Below are 20339 nucleotides of genomic sequence, written 5' to 3'. Positions count from 1 at the left end.
ACACAGTGCACAGCCACAGAGCAGAAATGCACTGTTTTACAATCGATGCCAGTATTTCTATGACAGAGAAGCATGCACAGATCAGTGAGATCCGCGCATGCTTCTGTGTGAAAATGTTGTGTTTAAAAAAAAAAAAAAAAAAACGATGTGCATGTCCCCCCCAAATGCATAACCAGCCCCGGGCTCTTTGAGCCGGTCCTGGTTGCAAATAAATGGGTAAAAAATTGCCTGGGGTTCCCACGTATTTAAGCAACCAGCACCGGGCTCATGGACTGGTCCTAGTTCCAAAAATATGAAGGACAAAAGAAGTAGGGGTCCCCGTATTTTTGAAACCAGCACTGGGCTTTACTAGCCAGGGAGGTGATGCCACAGCTGGGAGACACTTTTATACAGGTCCCCGCGGCCGCAGCATCACACATCCCAACTTGTCACCCCTGGCCAGGGTTCCCTGGGGGAGTGGGGACCCTTAAATAAAGGGGTCCCCCCTTCAGGCACCCAAGGGCCAGGAGTGAAGCCTGAGGCTGTCCTCAGCACCCCTGGGCTGTGGGTGTCGGGCTGATAGCCAAAAATGTGTACGAAAATAATATTGTCTTTTGTTGTGGAACTACAAGTCTCAGCAAGCCTCCCCCGCATGCTGGTACTTGGAGAACCACAAGTACCAGCATGCAGAGAATTAAAGGGCCCGCTTGTACCTGTAGTTCCACAACAAAAGAAATACCCCAAAAAAGACAAAACACAGGGTTCACTACGATCTGCCGGCGGCCGGCCTCCCGGCGACCAGCATTCCTGCGCCGGGAGGCCGGCCGCCGGATTACCGACAGTGTGGCGAGCTCAAATGAGCCCTTTGCGGGCTCGCTGCGCTCGACACGCACCGGCATACTATTTTATTCTCCCTCCAGGGGGGTCGTGGACCCCCACGAGGGAGAATAAGTGTCGGTATGCCTGCTGTCGGGCTCCCGGCGCCGGTATGCTGGTCGCCGGGAGCCCGACCGCCGGCATACTGAAGACCACCCAAAACACACACACCATGAAAGTAAAAGTTTATTAACACACACTTACACACTCACACACACCTACCTAGTATCCCACGCAGCCCCTCGTTCCTCTTGTCCATGTAGAATCCAGGGGGTACCTGTAAAATTGAAAAAATATATGACCACACTGCACAGCCACAGACATACCCTACCCTGTCGCACAAGTACAAAAACATCGCACAGCGGCGATGCTTTTGTACTGGAAGAGTAGCTCCCAGCCAGCGCAATTCCTGCGCACTGGCAGGGAGCTACTCGTCGCTGCCCGAACGCAGCAGCTGTGTGACATCACGCAGCCACCGAGACCCGCCCCCCAACGGTTTCGGCCTGCTCCCTCCCGCCCAGCGACCGCCTCTGCCTATCAATCAGGCAGAGGCAATCGCAAAGCTAAGACAGCCGTCGGCTGTCTGGCATGTGCGCAGTTCAGACCTGATCGCTGCTGTGCGAAAACGCACAGCAGCGATCAGGTCAGACTGACCCCCATAGACAGAATCTCACAGTATGGACCTTTACAGTGTGCTGCTGCAGCTTCCATGTGTGATCCTGTGTGATGCCCGGTGTTTGAAACAGGGGAGCCAGTGGAGGTGTTTGGTCTCAGGTGAAGTGGGCGGGGCTACAGGTGAAAGGAGCGGGACATCGATCCAATCATCGCAGGCAGGCTACAGTAGCATGGGGCCCCTTTACCCTCCTGGCCCGGGAATGAAGTAGCCCCCCGACGGTTGCCCGGAGTCTGACTATCCCCTGCACATCAGGAGCCTCACCAACTCTGCACACAAACATGACCCCCCTACTCTGCTGTATTGGTCGCAAGGCCGCACTATGCAAGGAGCCCAGGCCGCAGGGGCCCCAGGTCGCCGCAGGGGGCCCAGGTCGCAGGGGGCCGCAGAAGGCCCAGGTCACAGGGGGTCGCAGGGAGCCCAGGTCGCAGGGGGCCAAGGTCGCAGGGGGTCGCAGGGGACCCAGGTCACAGGGGGCCCAGGTTGCAGGGTATCCAGGCTGCAGGGGGCCCAGGTCGCAGGGGGTCGCAGGGAGGCCCCCCGTCACTGTTTTGCCAAATCTAGTTTTAGTTTCAGTCTTCAATATATTCAGGCTCAGAACCCCCCCCCCCCCCTTTCCCCCCTTCCCCAGGTCACTGCTTTGCAGCAGCTCTATACAGGGAGCCTGGAGCCTCCCTCCTTTCCCCTGCTGTTTTGGAAGCCGCGACCCGCCCGCTGCACGCACTGCGTACTCACCAGATCCAGGGCGCCTCGTGTCTCACCCTCTGGTCCGTGGCGCCAGCGGCAAGATCCTGACTTTGTGTGGTGCGGGCGGCGCAGCGTGCTGTGTGACATCATGACGCTGCGCATGTCCGTCCCGGCCCTGCTACATCCGCAGCAGGCTACTCTGGAAACGGAGCCTGCTGACCACTGAGCTGCCTGCAAAGCCACGCCCCCTGCAGAAGTGGGCATGGCTACAAGTGAGCGTGACTCACCGGTTGATCCACCGGAACCCCGGCATGCCAGTCTGATCCTGTATACATAAATATAATGACACCATCTGCCTTTGTGATCCTTTAGTGCAGTTAGTTACTGTATAATTTCTTTTTTTTTCTATGATATTGGGAGAGGAGGGGGAGTGTACCTTAGTCCAGCGCAGTGGAGAAAACCTGTTATCTTGTGCAAGGTGCTAAAACCCTTTGAAGCAGTCACCTGTGAAGTGAGTTCAGACATTGCTGGCTAGAGTCAGGTGATTCCTCTAATTAGGCTTTTGTTAAATCAGCCCGAGAAATTGATGGTGGAGTTAAAATGAAGCGATTTAAATATGTCGGATTTGTAGATCAAGTCCTTTATTCGCTTCGCCAGGATCGAAGGGTTGTCAATACAGTATCTTGAAATTGGATCATTACATTTTCGTGACCATGATTGATCCTAGGTTTAAGTCATACTTTGTGTCTTTTATTCTATCTGACCCAGATCTTAAGAGTTGTAAACAGCTCCTGGTGAGCAATTTGGCAGCTCAAATCACACATAACTCTATGACGTCTCCTCCTTTAGTTTCTCTGGCAACTGCTCCTGCTAGGTGTAAACTTAGCTTTCCAAAAAGACCCAGTGGTGATGAAGCTGAGTCAACACAACAGTTTTACATTTGGTTGGGTCTAAAAGATATTCCTCTACTGTAACTCCATCTAAAACAGTCAGTGTCCATAGAATGGTGGAGGATTATAAGCATGTCACAGAGTCCGTTTGACTACTGGAAGGAAAAAAATGAAAAAAATGCTGAGGCCTTTGTACACACTGGCTTTGCATTACTTAAGCTTCCAACCCTCCATTGTGTACTCAGAAAAAGTTTTCAGCACAGCCAGGAACCTTGTCAGTGATCAGCATAGGAAGCTTCTTCTAGTCTCTATGTACAACTTTATGCAGGAGGTTGTATTTTAGAGTGTAGCCACTGAATCTACTATAAGTATATGTGCTTACATTTTTCCTGATTGGGCAGGATTTGATTTAGATTGGGGTTTTTTTTAACCTGTGTGTGCCTAGACAAACCCTGTATTGTCTTTGGACATCATAATTTTGTCTTTGTAATCACTGATACTGCTGCATTCACTTTATTCTTTCTGTGTTATATGTCCTAAATGTATTCTACTCTTGAGACTTCCATCATGATATGCTGCTTGCAGTGCTATCCACACATCTTTAGATGACATCTTCAGAGTACAGGTGTTGTTCCATGCTATAGCCATAACCAGCTACAAGAAAACCCGAAAACCCACTGTCATGCACCAGGAACTTGCGGACGAGCTGAACAACTTTTACTGCAGATTTGAGAAGGAGGCCCCCTGTGCCAGTCCTACCCCTATCCCTGGTGAAGCTGATCACCCACTACCCTATTCTGGTCTCCACTCCCAGGCACTGCAGGTGGATCAGAAAGAGGCAGAAGGAATGTTCAGAAGGGTCAAACCTAGGAAAGCTACAGGCCCAAACGGAGTATCGCCATCTGCTCTAAAGAACTGTGCTGTTCAGCTCACCCCATAGTCTACAAGATCTTCAACACCTCACTGGAGACGTGCAAGGTTCCCTCCTGCTTTAAATGTTCAACAATCATCCCGGTTACAAAGAGCGCAGCTGCAAAAGACCTAAATGACTACAGGCCGATCGCACTATCATCTGTGGCAATGAAAGTGTTTGAACCACCTGAGAGAAGCGACTAACACCCACCTAGACGCCTTGCAGTTTGCGAACAGGAGTGTCGAGGACACAGTTAACTTGGGGCTGCACTACATCCTACAGCACCTAGACCGACTGGACTCTTATGCGAGGATCCTATTTGTTGACTTCAGTTTGGCATTCAACACAATCATTCCCAGTATCCTGCAAGCCAAACTCCTCTTCTTAGGGGTCCCAGAATCAACATGCTTCTGGATTGTCGACTTCCTGACAGCAAGGAAACAGGTGGTGAAAGCCGGGTCATTTACGTCTAGTAGGCGCACGATCAGCACGGGGGCCCCTGAAGGATGTGTCCTCTCCCCCATTCTCTTCTCTCTATATACCAACAACTGCACCTCGGCGAGCAATCAGTAAAAATTATTAAATTTGCAGAATTGGCTTAATCGAGGACAAAGATGAATCTGCATACAGACGTGAAGTGAAACGGCTAATGCAGTGGTGCGGCAGGAACAACCTTGACCTAAATCCCTTCAAAACAGTTGAGATGGTGGTGGACTTCAGAAGGAAACCCATTGCCATGCAACCACTTGTAACAGACTACAGCATGGTTTTGTGCGTCGACTTTCTTTCAAATTCCAAGGGTCAAAAATTTCCCGAGACCTCAAATGGGGACCCAACATAAGTACTGTCGTAAAGAAGGCCCAGCAGCAGATGTTCTTTCTGAGGCAACTCAGGAAATTCAGCATGCCGCAGAAGCTGCTCATCTTCTACACAGCGATCGTAGAATCGGTCCTATGTTCCTCGATCACAGACTGGTATGGAGCTGCCAATAAGAGTGACAGACGGAGGCTGCAAAGGATGGCGAGGACAGCTGAAAAGATTATTGGGGCTAACCTCCCTTCCGTCCAGGAATTATACCAGTCAGGGGTCAGGAAGCGACTGGAGAAAATCGTGGCAGATATGCAGCACCCAGGTCACAAACTGTATGAACCTCTTCCATCAGGCAGACGCTGCAGGTCTATTCCCGCGAAGTTGACCACATCCATTAAAAGCTTCTTCCCAGTAGCTGTCCACCAGCTGAACAATATATAAAAAGTCTAACATGTATACTATGTCTAATATGTGGAGTCTATCGTAAAGTTGCAATGTGCAGTATGAACTCATATGTGTAATGTTTGTAATGTATGCTACGTTTTTCCCCCTTCATATGCTATGTATTGCCCTTTCATGTTGCTGCTTGGCGATGCACTGTAGCGCAAAAAATTCCTAGTGTACATAAGTACACCTGGCCAATAAAGCTGATTCTGATTCTATGCTTCCCATGACTCTCTGTATATCATCTAGGTTTAAATCTATTTCTGATTCTATTGTAACCTTCTACAACTGCTCATCATGTGCAGGGCCGGTTCTAGACCTTGTGGCGCCTAGGGCAAAAGTTTCCTGTGCCCCCCCCCCCCCCCCTCCCCCCACTGCAAAATAGAGTTGGTGCGCGTCGATGGCAAGCATTCAAGAATAGGGGCGTGGCTTCATCATAGGGAAGGGGCATGGCCACAGTTATCCCTCTGTACTTGTGCCCCCCTGTAGCTGTGCCCCCAGTAGATGTGCCCCCTGTAGCTGTACCCCCAGCAGCTGTGTCCTCTGTAGCTGTGCCTCCAGCAGCTGTTCCCCCAGTAGATTTTCCCCCAGTAGATTTGCGCCCAGTAGCTGTTCGTAGCAGTGCCCCCTGTAGTAGTGCCCCCAGTATGTGCCCCCTGTAGTTGTGCCCCTAGTAGTTGTGCCCCCTGTAGATTTGCGCCCAGTAGCTGTTCGTAGCAGTGCCCCCTGTAGTAGTGCCTCCAGTATGTGCCCCTAGTAGTTGTGCCCCCTGTAGATTTTCACCCAGTAGCTGTTCGTAGCAGTGCCCCCTGTAGTAGTGCCCCCAGTATGTGCCCCCTGTAGTTGTGCCCCTAGTAGTTGTGCCCCCTGTAGATTTGCCCCCAGTATCTGTGCCCCCAGTTGATTTTCCCCAGTAGCTTTTCCCCCTGTAGCAGTGCCCCCTGTAATAGTGCCCCCAGTATGTGCCCCCTGTAGTTGTGCCCCTAGTAGTTGTCCACCCAGTAGATTTGCCCCAGTAGCAGTGCCCTCTGTAGCAGTGTCCTCTGTAGTAGTGCCCCCAGTACATGTTCCCTGTAGCAGTGCCCTCTGTAGTAGTGCCCTCAGTATGTGTCCCCTGTAGTTGTGCCCCCTGTAGTAGCACCGCTTGCACAAAAAAAAAAAAAAAAAAACACAATACTAACCAGCCAGATCCTGCTTCCGGACCGCTGCCACTGCTGCTGCTGTCTCTGGCCACTGCAGGCTCCTCTCTATGGGAGAAACGTCAGGACATCTCTCCTGTAGCAGCACCACATTGACACTAGGGGTCAATTATGACCTCTAGTGTTAGTCAGCGGTCAGCGGTCAGCAGTCGCCCACACAGCCCATGACGCCTACTGTCAGGAGCAGCGGCTCTTACCAAGGCGGCGGTGGCGCCCGCAGGGTAGCTGCGCCCTGGGAAAAAGAGCCACTACTGCTCATGCATTAATTGCATTTCCACAACAAACTTCCAGGTTGTATAATTCTGTGTACATTTCAGCTTGATAAACCCCATTATAAGTGTAGCTCCTGTATTCATGTTTCTTACAGACATAACTATGCAGCATCTGTACACTAATCAGTCTGTACTGACACATACCTCCCAACTGTCCCGATTTTGGCAGGACAGTCCCATTTTTTATGGTCTATTCCGCTGTCCCACCTGCGAGTTGTGGTGTCCCGTGGATGGGGGACAGTTGGGAGATCCCTCCTGTCACTCACTGCTCTGAGCAGAGCAGCGGTGAATAGATGCTGTGCCCCGATAATGTTGAAAATGGGGGCGTGGCTTGCGATTGTGGCACTTGTCACGAGGCCACGCCCCCTTTCTGAAAGGCCATGCCCTCTAATTCGGGTGCGCACCTTCGGCGTGCAATGATGTCCCTCCATAGACAACGGCAAAGTTGGGAGGTATGCTGACACACTACACTGGACACACTCTGTACTGTCTGCACTCTGTTTTATGCAGCTTCTGTGTACTAAACAACTTCTGTACTGACACACTGTGCTGGAAACACTCTATGACAGTGGTTCTCAAACTGTGTGCCGTGGCACCCTGGAGTGCCTCGGGACACTTGCAGGGGTGCCTTGGATTGGTGGTCCAGGACCAATTCAAATTATCTATGGTCAATGTTATAGGCAAAACCAGTGCTGGTGGCTGCTAATCATAAAATATTGTGTACAAACAGAAACAAATCCTGTCCCTCACCACTCAATGGAACCAAAGGATGATATACAGTATAAACACAATTTACTTAATTTAATATTTCTTTCTACATTTCTCAATAAGAAACTTATGGCCTAGGGGTGCCGCAAAAAAATCTGATACTCTAGGGTGCCGTGATTCAAAAAAGTTTGAAAACCACTGCTCTATGATATTTTTACTCTGTGTTCTATGCAGCTTCTGCACTACATGTGTGCTTATGGTGGCATCTGATGATGCTGCTGTGGGCTTTACACCTGTGTGAATGGGCACTTTACACCTGTGTACCTGGTAAAGTACTCCTGTGTGCCTTGGGCACTTCACTCCTGTATGCCTGTGCTCATAAACTGTTGGGAATGATGTGTTTGCAGGTTTTTGTTATTTGCAGTGTTATACAGGCACACACCAGTGGTTGATTCAAAAGATGAACAACCCAGTTATACCCCTTTCAGACCACCACCTAGGAACACGGGTTATGGGCACATGGGCGAGCATAACCCGTGTTCAGGTGCGGTCTGGTAGGTGCCAGGGTTGAAATACCGGGTTCAACCTGCCTCGCTGTGCGGTGTGAATGGGAGCCGGGTCGATGCAACCCATTTTCTGTTCACTCTCTGTGTACGGGCGGCGCTTGGAGATCATGTGATCTCCAAGCACCGCCCCCGCCGCGTCACGGGCGACATCACCAATCTGGCAATTTGACGAGTTGAGTGCAGCTGCAGCGGGGTGCCTGAGGCATGTCGGACCCTGGGTGCTCCCGTGTCAGGCTCCCGGGTGCGACCCGCCATACGCAATCTGAAAGGGGTATTACTGAACCAGTGGTGTAGGTTTATTGAAGAAAGGCAGATACAGCCATACTGACTATTGTATACACACTGTTTCTCATGGATCAATGGGGTTCTATATAGCTCATCAGCCAGAACAGCGAAATATTGAGAGTCTCTCTAAGTGGGAGACTTGTGTCTCTATCCTTTCACTTCTCATACACTATTCACTGTACTAAAGATAGCTGCAGTCCTGCAGTCACATGGTACAGCAGTACATCAAACTGACAGACCTCCTTGGGTACTAGTTCCCAGTATGTATGCACAGAGAACTTCATTCATGTTTTTTACACACATGCCTATGCAGCTGTGATGTTTCAAGTTATGGACTTGCTATTCATCCCAAGTGAAACTGTCACCCAGAGAAGAATATAGATGACCACTGGATTGAGTATATGATCACGCAGACTGACCGTGGCAGTAACAATGCTGGCGCCATTTTGTCTTTACATACATGATACAGCTGATGGCAGATACATGTCCCGAAAACGTCCATGGCACACCTGCATCTTTGCACTATTCCCCAAATGGTCCCTTCTTGTTAATCACTCTACATTTAAATTCTCACTGCGTGCAGCATTGCAAATGTATCTTGGCGTGTGTGCAGTGGATTGTGGTGCATGTCGAGTCTGCCCATAATTGCTCAGTTGTGTGAACATCGGCATTGCATACAAACATGAATTAGGTCCAGTAAGGAGACAGTGCAGTAGTGCACTGCTTTCTAACTCTATAAAGATCATCTTCTTGAAGAAAAGATGGAATGGAGGGTCAGATCAGAGACAGACATCCTCATTTATTTAAATACTAGCTGAAGTACTCTGCGTTGCCCAGGTTTAAATATTCACATTATTATCAATGAGTTGGATGTAATTGTCAACATTTTAGAAATAATCAGCAGCTTACCATTTCTTCCCACACACCCATTAGGTGGCTGCACAGTGTCTTTTTTTGTGTGGGGGGGAGGGGGTGTCGCCAGTAGCCCTAATCCCCAGCTTTCCTTTCTCTTCAGTTTTCTAATCACTTTTATATTGCAAGATGGGTTTAAAGTTTTCCTTGTCAGAGGCGTAACTAGGGTAGGGCGAGTGGGGCACATACCCTGGGCACCTTGGCAGGCCCAGCAGAGGAGGGCGCCACCGGCAGCCAGGGCATCATGCCCCACTCGCCCCCATCACGCCGCAATGTGAGGGGAGGAGAGCGCAGCGTCTCTCCCTCCCCTCACTGCCGCTACCAGCACCTGAGCACCAGCAGCGCTGCCAGCAGCGCTGCATGTGTCCGGTCTCCGGCAGCGTTAGCCAATCAGAGCTTGCGGACCGGCTCCTGATTGGCTGCCGGTCTGCGAGCTCTGATTGGCTAACGAACTGGTGCCACATAGCCGCCGCCGGACACCTGGAGCGGTGAGGGGCAGTAAAGGCGCTGCGCTCTCCTCCCCTCACATATCAGAGCCACAAGGAAGCGGTGAGTGACCGGGGGGGGGGGGAGCACAGTGGGGCATGTAACTGGCACAGTGGGGCATGTATCTGGCACAGTGGGGCATGTAACTGGCACTGTGGGCAATGTAACTGGCACTGTGGGGCATGTATCTGCACAGTGGGGCATGTATCTGACACTGTGGGGCATGTAACTGGCACTGTGGGGCATGTATCTGGCACTGTGGGGCAATGTAACTGGCACTGTTGGGCAATGTAACTGGCACTGTGGGGCATGTATCTGGCACTGCATTGTAACTAGCACTGTGGGGCATGTATCTGGCACTGTGGGGCATGTATCTGGCACTGCAATGTAACTGGCACAGTGGGGAATTGTAACTGGCACTGTGGGGCATGTATCTGGCACTGTGGGGCATTTATCTGGCACTGTGGGGCATTGTAACTGGCACTGTGGGGCATGTATCTGGCACAGTGGGGCATGTATCTGGCACTGTGGGGCATGTAACTGGCACTGTGGGGCAATGTAACTGGCACTGTGGGGCAATGTAACTGGCACTGTGGGGCATGTATCTGGCACTGTGGGCCCATTTTTTCGGCACGCGCGCATACTCCCTTTGGTGGTTTTTTTTTTTTTTGGGGGGGCGCCATTCTTCATCTTGCCCTGGGCTCCGAAAACCCTAGTTACGCCTCTGTTCCTTGTTATCAAATGTTGCTATTCTAAGACTTTTGGGTACACAATATTTTTTGTCTTCCCAGCTCCATACTGTATCTGTCATTTATTTTAGTTAATTGATTTATGTGTTTTTCGCTCAGCTATTTCAGGGAAATGAATTATGGTCATTTCTGTTAGTTATTACAGTTCATCAAAGTTTTCATCCAAATCCATAAAGTTGAAGGCACAGAATGGGCTCCTTGTGCCAAAGTTCTGTTTGGCATACACCAACAGGAGATCCAACCAGGACTTCAACACTTTAGTATGTGTTCTTGGACCCAATATTATCACTCAGTGAAGTTTTGATTCAAATCCACCCAGTGGAAGTCCCAGAACAGGCTCACCAGGTCAAAGTTCTGCCTGGAAAACACTAACAGGTGGTCCAACCAGGACCCCAATCCCCTAGAATGTCTTCTGGGGCCCAATTTTACCACTCTGTGAAGTTTTAATGCAAATCCATCCAGTGGAAGGTTCAGAACAGGCTCCCTGGGTCAAAGTTATGCCCAGCATACATCAACAAAACGTATGACCGGGACCCTAACCCCCCTAAAACCTGTCCAGGATCCAACTGAATCACCTCATATTGGTTTCATCCCAATCAGTGCAGAGGTGTCTGATCAGACAGACAAAAAGCAAACAGACCAATACATTTTATATATAGGAGGCATCTGAGACAGGAACTTGTTATCTTATACCATCTAAACTAAAGATAAGCGTGCTCAGTTCTCCAAGTACCAAGCCACCCCGAACTACTGGTATCTGAGGGAATCTGAGCCCTCACTAGGTTTTTCCCACCAGGCTTTGATTCCAAAATAAGGGAAAATGTGATCTTCCCAGTGTTGGATCTCACATGTTTTAGTTTCAATATATGTCACTCCCGCAGTGATTCAGGCGCCATGGCGCCATTTCACAGCAGATTCCAATCTGAGAGCACAGCCCATAGACTGCCACTGCAAATAGCAACAATTTTATCCTCCTATTACAGCAATAGCCCACTGGTGTGCTTTATTTTACCTAAAAGCACAGTCACTAGACTGCCAGGGCAAATAATAACAACAATATTATCCTCCTAATACTGGGGCTGCCTTACCCACTTTTTTTGTTTGAGACAACAAAAACATTTTTTGTATGTTTCAGGTTAGGCTGTGCCCCACTTCATTCATAAATAAAAGCACTGTGAGTTTGCATTGTGATTTGTCATTTGTGACAAAAAAGTTGGATTCTTTTGTACAACTTGTGTGTTCAATAAAGCTCAGTAGGTGCCGTACCGCACGGCATCATAAATATAAGCACTATGAATTCCCAGTGTGAGTTGTCATTTGTGAAAAAAAAGTTATTTATTTATTTTCTGTACAACTTGTGTGTTCAATAAAGCTCAGTTGGTTGTGTACCCCACTGCATTCATAAACATAAGCACTGTGAGTGACTCTACAGTGTGAATTTGTAATTTGTAAAAACATAAAAATCTGTTTTTAATTTTTATACATCTTATGTGTTCAATAAAGCCCAGTAGGTGCCGTGCCCCACTGTGTTCATAAATATAAGCACTGTGACTAAACAGTGTGAATTGTTATTTGTGAAAAAAGTGTTTTTTAATTTTTTTTTGTACAACCTTTGTGTTCAATAAAGCTAAATAGGTGCCAAGCCACACTGCGTTCATACATACAGTATAAGCACTGTGACTCAGCAGTGTGAGTTGACATTTGTAAAAAACTAAAAAAAATGTTTTTCTTTTTTTGTACAATAAAGCTCAATAGATGTTGTACCACATTGCATTCATAAATATAAGCATTGTGCCTCCACAAAAAAAGGTTGGTTTAAATATTTTTGTACAACTTTCATGTTTAATAAGGCTCAATAGGTGGTGTGATGCACTGCGTTTAAAACATAAGCACTGTTAATCTGCAGTGTGAGTTGTCACTTGTGAAAAAACAAAAAAGTTGTTATTTTATTTTTTGTACAACTTGTGTGTTCTGTAAAGCTGAGTTGGTGCTGTACCCCACTGCATTCATATATATATGCACTGGGTCGATATAGATCAGAAACAATTGAAGGCAGTGCAGGAGCTGCAACAAAGTACTAGTGTTGTGGCTGCAGGTCTTTGTGTATGGAGCTACTGGTGGTACTATTAGCAGAGTGCTTTCCGGATTGTGCACCCTGCTGTGCTCCAAAGCTTGAAAAACCAGGTAGTCTCTCCACTGGTCTAGATAGTCCTTGTAGTCACAGCGGCTGGACCAGTGGAGAGACACCAGTGGCTCCATCCACAAAGACCTGGTAAGGACACTCCATTTCACATCCTTTGAATGTGCTGAAACATAATTAAACTGTTCACCTCTGCACTGACCAATGCCAGGGTCTCAGGATAACCTGTTTTAAGCACCTTCTGCATAGATTTTTGCAATACTTTAGTTGATCATGTTTACTGGATTTTATCTCTCATGTCATGATTTTGACATACTATTGTTTACACATCAATATTTTATTGAGTTCTTTCTCTATGTACCATTTAATTGTCTGCCTCATTCTCCACTTTTTGTACTCACACTGTGTCATTTAATTTTTAAAATTTTATATTCACATCATGTAATTTAGTTATATGTTATTGTGCTAGATAAATGTCTCTGTGAAAACACTGTGGGTTCACTGTTGCTATACCATATACACAGCCACTATATTAATTTATGATATTGAGGAGACCTTACAGTAGGTATAACACACAGGCTGCACAAGGGTTGCACTATTGACCCACACATACCATCCATTCAAACTCCATTATGATGCCTATAAAAGGGGACAAAGCACCTGCATCATGTTACCTCAATTGCAAAATGGCTGAGCAGCTTAGTTTAGCTGCATTCATGGGTGCTGTGGAATACCTAAGCATCTGCCACCAGACTGGGAGAAAATGGTGTCCTGAAAATGAGCATGGTCAGCAGGTTGTACATGTACTACAGAGGCTGTTCAGGCCTAATTTTTTAAGAAGTTGTTTAAACCTGAATGCATTGGTCAATGGTAAAGTCATACAAATGTTCCTGCTCAAATATAACAACTTTTTCCATCTGTATGACCTAGTCAAACCGGACCTAGACCCAGAGCTCATCCTCTATACTCAGAGCTCTAGACCCAGAGCTCAAACTATTGGTTGTGTTGCGCTTTCTTGCTACTGGCAATGTTTTACTCAAATTCTAATGGCTTTTTCTCCTGGCTTCTAACTCCATTGTTGCTCTCTAACTCACCTGCTGATCATATGTACAATCATGCACATAAGGTCAGTTGGTCTGTTATAGAAAGATGTTTTGGGGTGCTGAAATCTTGGTTTCGGTGTCTGGATAAGTCTGCTGTATAAACCCTTAAAAGTTACTAAAATTGTGTTCAGCTACTGTTTAATTCACAACATGTGTTTGCAACAAAATCTTGAATGTGTTGATGAAATAGACAGTCCGCAAGTAGTGGAGTTAGTACCATCTGGTGACAGTTTGAGTACAGAATTAGGGCGGCAGATAAGGCAGCAAGTCATTAAAGAGAACTTCAGTGGATTATTGACTTCTATTAATATTTTTCACTCATATGCCTGATGTTTCCATATCTGAATTGCTTTCATGGTACTAATGTGATGGAAAAAAAATGCGAATAAAGAATAATTTAAAAACACAGTGCTGTGAGCCGTCTCTGATTCTGATTTATAATTGGTACAACTATAAGTATTGCTGGATAATATATTTCTCTGGTTTCAGTCTTGTGAGTGTGTTCACTTTTCTCACAATGAAGTCAGCTATACAATAGTAATAAGATGATGTTACAAATGCATTTCAAATGGTTAGAGTGTTGACAACAAGATGCTACAAATATGTATTCAGTGCATTCATATGATTATAAATGAAACAAAAGTTTCTTCTCAAACTGTCAATGCAGTGAAGTTTTTATTAGAGACAGTGGTGTGGTTTTCCACTATAGTCACTTACAATCCACGGAATGTTATGTGGATCTCATTATCATTTGATAGTACAACAGTTACAAAAATATGATTCTGTATTTAATAATATAAACATTTATACATTTCCCTAACTGTCCTAAAGGAACTGTAACAAGATTCTACAAGATAATACATTGGGGAACAAAAAAACATACTTTATTTTTTATTGTTGAATAGGATTTAAGATATATTCGCATTAGATCTTCGCTATAGCTGAATTGACTCCAGTTTTCAAAGATGAAAAATTATAAAATTCAATTATTTTCTCCATTTGAATTACCTTCCTAGTCTAGGCTACTTTACTTAACAACAATTTAACGGGAGAAAATATTCGTATAAGCGCTCACTAGTAGATAAATGAATAATACATTCCTTATGTATCCACAATGATGTTTCTTAATCCTTCTTCTTCAATATTATGGTCGAAATTTATTCCGCTCCAGTCCAATGTATGAAAAACAAGAAAAATACAAAATGTGTAGAAATGCTTAAAGTCTATTTCAGTACATATAGCCCACTGGACCCACGGAGGAGAATTTTTGAGAATCTGTGGTTCGTACCCCAACTCACAAAAGAGTATCATAAACTGTACACGTAGCAGTTTCTTTTTCCTAGACCTCGTATAACCTTCACCAGAGATTCCCGACTCTCAATAGTATCTCCCAGAATGTATATCAAAATATAACATGGGACATCTACCAAAAGTTTTGTGAGAAAATGCGTACCCAACTCACTTGAGAGAGGGGAGGAGACAAGCCTCAAAAGGTTTCTTTAATTGGGCCCAATAATGGCTCTACCAGTATCTCCTTCTCTTCAATCACTCCTTTTATTCCTCCCAGGGTTCTCAATTCTCGTAAGTATGTAGAAAGAGAATGACATACAATGTGTAGAGCTGTCTTATGGCCATATGTTGATCAACCCTCAAACTCCCAAAAGGAATTGAAGGAAGTATATAGGGCATACCCCAACTCACAGTGCGGAATCCCACCACATGTGCAAAGTGGTTTCTTTACAACAGGACCCAGTATGACCTCCACCGAAGTGTATATATAGACAGACAGATCCTGGTATTGTGACTTTGAAGCGCTTTTTTATTCATCCCGGGGACCAGAAGGTACTGTTCCACTTATCATACATTTGGGGGTCCGGACTTCCCCTTTTGTGTTGCATGGTGGTTAATCTTTCCCTTTTGGGGAACCGATTTCCTTTTTTTACATTTGGAACATTGTTTTTTGTCATTTGGATGTATATAACAAGTGTATTTTTTACTCCAACTATGGGGAGTGTATAATTCTATTTTTAAGAAAAATCATAAAGAGACTTGTTTTTAATCATTGTGGACTGGTTTCCTTGGAAAAGAATACCACACACTGGTTTTTTATTGTGCCCTTTGGGATTATATCAGTGGAATCCATAGATGAAAGAAACCCAGACAAGAGGGGTATCTCCACCTGCACGTGTGAGTAAGGGTACGCACTACCTTAAACAGGATAAAAGAAACCTTTATTAGTACTGATAATCCATTGTTTAGAAGTGAGTTGGGTACGCACTCCTTATATATACACTTCGGTGGAGGTCATACTGGGTCCTGTTGTAAAGAAACCACTTTGCACATGTGGTGGGGTTCCGCACTGTGAGTTGGGGTACGCCATATATACTTCCTTCATTTCCTTTTGGGAGTTTGAGGGTTGATCAACATATGGCCATAAGACAGCTCTACACATTGTATGTCATTCTCTTTCCACATACTTACGAGAATTGAGAACCCTGGGAGGAAAAAAAGGAGTGATTGAAAAGAAGGAGATACTGGTAGAGCCATTATTGGGCCCAATTAAAGAAACCTTTTGAGGCTTGTCTCCTCCCCTCTCTCAAGTGAGTTGGGTACGCATTTTCTCACAAAACTTTTGGTAGATGTCCCATGTTATATTTTGATATACATTCTGGGAGATACTATTGAGAGTTGGGAATCTCTGGTGAAGGTTATACGAGGTCTAGGATAAAGAAACTGCTACGTGTACAGTTTATGATACTCTCTTGTGAGTTGGGGTACGAACCACAGATTCTCAAAAATTCTCCTCCGTGGGTCCAGTGGGCTATATGTACTGAAATAGACTTTAAGCATTTCTACACATTTTTTATTTTTCTTGTTTTTCATACATTGGACTGGAGCGGAATAAATTTCGACCATAATATTGAAGAAGAAGGATTAAGAAACATCATTGTGGATACACAAGGAATGTATTATTCATTTATCTACTAGTGAGCACTTATACGAGTATTTTCTCCCGTTAAATTGTTGTATTTGCTTTGTTTGGGTGTGGTGACACCCTTTAGGGGAATTGTATACGTTAAAGCAGCTTTTTCCTTGTGCACATCTCTAAGATAACTTCCCTTTTGTTCTGTACTTTACTTAACAGAATCGACTTAGTTTTGCTTTTTTAACAACTATCCTCTTTCAACAAAACAAGTATTTATTTTATTTGCGATAACATAGCTGGTAGTCACGTTTGAGACACATAACACATTCATATCTCCTCAGGAGGCATGACAGTGCACTGCTGAGCCTGCTGGGACATCATCAGACCACAGCCACGCCTCCTCCCACCATACAGAGAGGAGAAATGGAGAGGACCGAGTGACGCAGTTCGTACTGTGTTACAGATTTATTATTATTTGCTAGGACAAATGTTCAGCTAAATTTAATGTCATGAATATATGCTAGTGTGTTATAAATAGGATCAGAGAGGGAGATTTATTTTCATCATGATACAGACAGTTCAAACAAATGATTAAGCATTGTTATAGGGAGCCAGGCTCACATACTATATATGAACTTGTTGCAGTATCAGTTCAAATAATCTTACAACATATTTCGAAGTGGCTTATTTATGAGGAGATATTAGATCTACTAATAACATTCCACACAAGGACACTCTCAATAAAGTGAGATTAGTATAAGAAGAGATATCTAAGCCTCATTATTAATACCATAATAATCATATACAATACAACAATATTTAGTTGACATGTACCTATGTATATTGTATATGATTCAGTAAGCCATATACTTTGAAGAATATATCTTGTGAGGTATTGATTACTCTACCTGGTCTCAATATATCGTATGCATTGGATGTTATTAATATCAATGAATCTGTCATAGATAATAATTTGTAGAATCTTGTTACAGGTCCTTTAGGACAGTTGGGGTAAATGTATAAATATTTATTTTATTTAATACAGAATCATATTTTTAGAAGCAAAAAAATGGTCCTTCCAAAGAGATGGGGAACCAAAGAGAAAAAGCCTCTTTGTGGGTGCACTCTTTCAAAAACAATTTATGTATTGTTTGTAAATATTTATTGTATAAAAATATAAATTTTATTTCGACAATTAAAAATGATATGTATAGAAAAAAGGGCAAAAAATACCTTTTGGTATACCCTACAGAATAGATAAATAAGGTACGAGGTGATTATATTTCATATACTGTGCTCCTCCAAAATAGCAAATATCTCAAAAGATTCTTTATAGTAGTTTGTAGCACCCCCTGTAAACAGTGGTGTGTTTTAGAGTGAAGGAAATAATTCCAAAACTCTTGACACTGGATGCGATTTGATAAAATCTGTAGTGGAGGAGGATTGATTAATTACATGCTAGGCGAAAATTTGTATGCTGATAATTATAGTAGTGTAGGCAAAGAGAATTACATAACAACAACTCTATATGTTACTGTCTATATAGAATATTGCTCACTGATATGCAGATGTTAACTTAATAAATATCAGAAACAACACATCTTACAGTAGGTAGCCGTAACTGATGGTCATTATGCGAATGCTGTATGAGTATCAATATATCTTGCAAATGCGTGCGGCAATTGAAAAGTATTCCACAGTGATAATCAATTGTTACTCAGTAGGAGTCAGAAATAACACATCCCGCAATTGGAAACTGTAACTCATAATAATTAAATTGGATACTCTATTTGTATCAAAAAATCTTGCTGATGTATAAAGCAATTTCTGTCTGCTGTGTCAGCTTATGACAGATGGTAGTTTTCACTGCAGAAAAAAGTAATAGAGGTAATGGAGGTAATAAAGTAAATCTTGGAAAGTACCCGTTCCGTTATTCCACTCACTTCTGCTGCCTTCCCATATGTGAAATAGTTGTCACAGTGAATGGGAGGTGAGAGAGTCAGCGGCCGGAGCGGGTATGAAGAAAGATAGTGGCGTTACTTGCTTTTGCCGGGAGACGGTGAGGGGTTATCCTGATAACAATTGTCATTGCAGGAAAAACCCACTCCCGACCCGCAATGAGTGCGCGCCGAAATACCTCAGATACGAGAAGATCCTGTTGTTGTAGCCCCCGTGGATATCCTTGCTTGAGAAGCGTGTGTGGGGTTTTGCCTACGAGTCCGGGTCCGTGATTGTCACACGGGAATCCCGGAAAGACGTCAGGATGACGTCAGAGTGTCTGTGAAGCGAAGCGGACGTACGTTTCACCCTAGCCGGGCTTGTTCACCTTGGGTCCTATTGTGATTGCTGCCGTGCTTTATACTAGTTATGTCCAATCAGAATGGAAGCTGTCAGAATTAGTGATTGAATTTAAACTGCAGCAAGAGCATCTGATTGAATTAACTTGATTTAAAATTAATTGGTAACATGATTAATTAAATTGAAATTGGTAGAGCTAATCAATAATCAACTAAACAACAATTGCGGTTTTATAGGATATTGTAATGAAAAAAATTTTGTTTATGATGAAAAAATTATTATATTAAATTATAATGTATATGATAAAAAGGATGATACGTTTATATGTGATAAAAATGAGAATAATTATCTATAAAATGAATGATTGTGAAAATACACAAATTACTGGCTAATTGCCAGTTAATCAAGCTCGTTAATTGTGAGGATTGTATACGTGTCTTGTATCAATTGCTGTAGGAAGAAAATTAAATAAAATAAAATGAAATAATTATAAAAATGGAGATAAACGTTAAAATAATATAAAAATAATATAAAAATAAAATGAAAATAAAATAAAAATAAAAAATAAAATGAAAATAAAATAAAATGGTTGCTGGTGAAATATTTGTGACTTTTTTGAGCAAAAAGGGAGGTTTTTGAGTAATAGTAATTATTTACAAAATTGAATGAAAAGAAATTATTAAATAATTGAAAAAATAGAAAAAATTGTATACTGTAGAATACAAAAAAATGTTTTCTGTAGATTCTAAAATATTTTTGTACATATATATGAGAAAAATACCTCTAATACGAGCCTTTTAATATATGAAAGGGAATTATTGGTAGACATGTGATATAAAGGGAAATGAACAACAGAGAAAATGTATGCACTCTTGTACATATGTATATGTATACAAGAGTAAATGCATATAATGGTGATTAATCCTTGAAAGGAAATTTAAAAATTATAATGTGGAGAGTTAATTGATTGTATCCAAGTAATTGCCTGGTAATTGATCCTATTACAGTTGATAAATAATTAACAATTTATGAATTTGTTAATTATATGGGACCCAATTTCTTAACCAATATTTAGTGCATGAAATTGCTATTTTGTATGAAGTTATTCTAGGTGGTTAAAAAAGCCCCATAATGTATATTTTCATTTAGTCCCCTTGGTGAAAGAGATCCAAGCCTGAAGATCCATTTGCTCTCTTTTTTCAAGAGCTCCTTGTTCAGATCTCCACCTCTCAGACCCAGGAGTACTTTTTCTAAGCCAAAGATTTTTAAATCATCTGAGCAGCCATGGTGTACTTTATGGAAATGCTTTGCCACTGTGGTCAGAGGTCTAAGTTTTTTGATATCAGATTCAACGTTCCTAATTGTCCCTATATGTTCCAGAGCTCGTTGCTTGAGCATTCTTGAGGTCATTCCCACATAGTAG

The 20339-nt window shown here is 43.8% G+C and overlaps 1 long non-coding RNA gene across 1 annotated transcript in view; it reads right to left on the bottom strand.

The window, feature by feature from the left end:
- The window catches only part of LOC135051083 (uncharacterized), a 142480-nt gene extending 123619 nt beyond the window's left edge, over positions 1-18861 (bottom strand). The window contains exon 1 of the long non-coding RNA XR_010242025.1: positions 18756-18861. This is a non-coding gene — a long non-coding RNA (uncharacterized LOC135051083). The remainder of the gene's footprint in view (positions 1-18755) is intronic.
- Positions 18862-20339: the final 1478 nt, after the last annotated feature.

The sequence above is a fragment of the Pseudophryne corroboree genome, chromosome 2 (genome assembly GCF_028390025.1).
Source record: "Pseudophryne corroboree isolate aPseCor3 chromosome 2, aPseCor3.hap2, whole genome shotgun sequence".
In the NCBI taxonomy this organism is placed as follows: domain Eukaryota; kingdom Metazoa; phylum Chordata; class Amphibia; order Anura; family Myobatrachidae; genus Pseudophryne; species Pseudophryne corroboree.
The sequence above is the reverse complement of the archived record's forward strand: the minus strand, read 5'-3'. Positions and strand labels throughout refer to the sequence as shown.